Source organism: Dipodomys ordii, unplaced genomic scaffold, assembly GCF_000151885.1.
Source record: "Dipodomys ordii isolate 6190 unplaced genomic scaffold, Dord_2.0 Scaffold107, whole genome shotgun sequence".
NCBI lineage: Eukaryota > Metazoa > Chordata > Mammalia > Rodentia > Heteromyidae > Dipodomys > Dipodomys ordii.
Window position 1 is genome coordinate 3,814,595 of NW_012267323.1, and position 983 is coordinate 3,815,577.

Genomic DNA, 983 nt, shown 5'->3' on the forward strand with positions numbered 1-983 from the left:
CCCCCCCACCCCCACCGGCCAGTCAGGGTAAACAAGGCCCCGGACTCGCTCCGCACACTTACCGGGAGCCGCGGCCCCCCAGGCCGCACAGCCCCGGTGAACCAGACCAAGGTGAGGCCGGTCAGGCGACCCAAGTCGGATGGGGAGGGGGAGGGGGTGAAGCGGGAGGGGAGGGGGGGACGCGTGGGGAAGGGCGGGGAAGGGCTACAGCGGGCGACGGCGCAGGCGGCTCGGCGGACGCCGGTGCGGGCCCCCGCGCTGCTTCCTCCCGACGGAGCCCCGTCCCCCCCCCCCGCTGCTCCCGGAAGTGCTCGGGACCTCGACGTCACTTCCGGCCGGGGTCGGCTCGCGGTCGCCCCGGGTCGTTAAACCAGCTCCTGGGTCCGGAGGAGGACGCCTGGGAGCTAGCGGCTGCTCGGCCGGGACTCAGTTTCCCTTCCTCCGGGGAGTGCGGCCGTGTCCGCCCCAGCGGAGAGCAACGGGGAGGGAGCCGAGGCTGATGAAGCAATGATGTGGACCTCTGTTGCTGCATTCGTTCACCAGCGCCCGCAAAATAACCACCCTATCAGTTTTTGAGGTGGGGGGGGGAGTGGAGCGGGTGCCAATCCTGGGACTTGAACTCGGGGTCTGCTGAGCTTTTTTTAAATTGTTATTTGGGCTGGGACTCTTGAGGCTTTCGCTCATTGGCTGATTCTCTACCACCTGAGCCTCGCCTCCAACCATTGGGTGAGCTTCCCCTCCTCCCGCCCCCTGCCCCCCAGGCTTGAGCCACAACCCGACTTCTGGCATTTTAAGGGAAGGGGGGGGGGGTGCTTAAATTGGAGATGAATCTTCTTTTTTTTTTTTTTTTCTTTTCTTTTTCCCCAAGCTGGCTTCCAACCGCGATCCTCCGATCTCAAGCCTCCCTGAGTAGCTAGGATTACAGGGAGCCTGAAATAGGTGTAACCTCTGTGTGTGTGAGAGTGTGAGTGATCGGTTCCTCT

At 63.7% G+C, this 983-nt stretch overlaps 1 protein-coding gene across 1 annotated transcript in view; it reads right to left on the reverse strand.

Annotated features, from left to right (window-relative positions):
* Arih2 (ariadne RBR E3 ubiquitin protein ligase 2) overlaps window positions 1–151 on the reverse strand; it is a 50,342-nt gene extending 50,191 nt beyond the window's left edge. The window contains exon 1 of the mRNA XM_013028207.1: window positions 63–151. The gene's annotated coding sequence lies outside the window, so the exon portion shown is untranslated. The remainder of the gene's footprint in view (window positions 1–62) is intronic.
* Window positions 152–983: the final 832 nt, after the last annotated feature.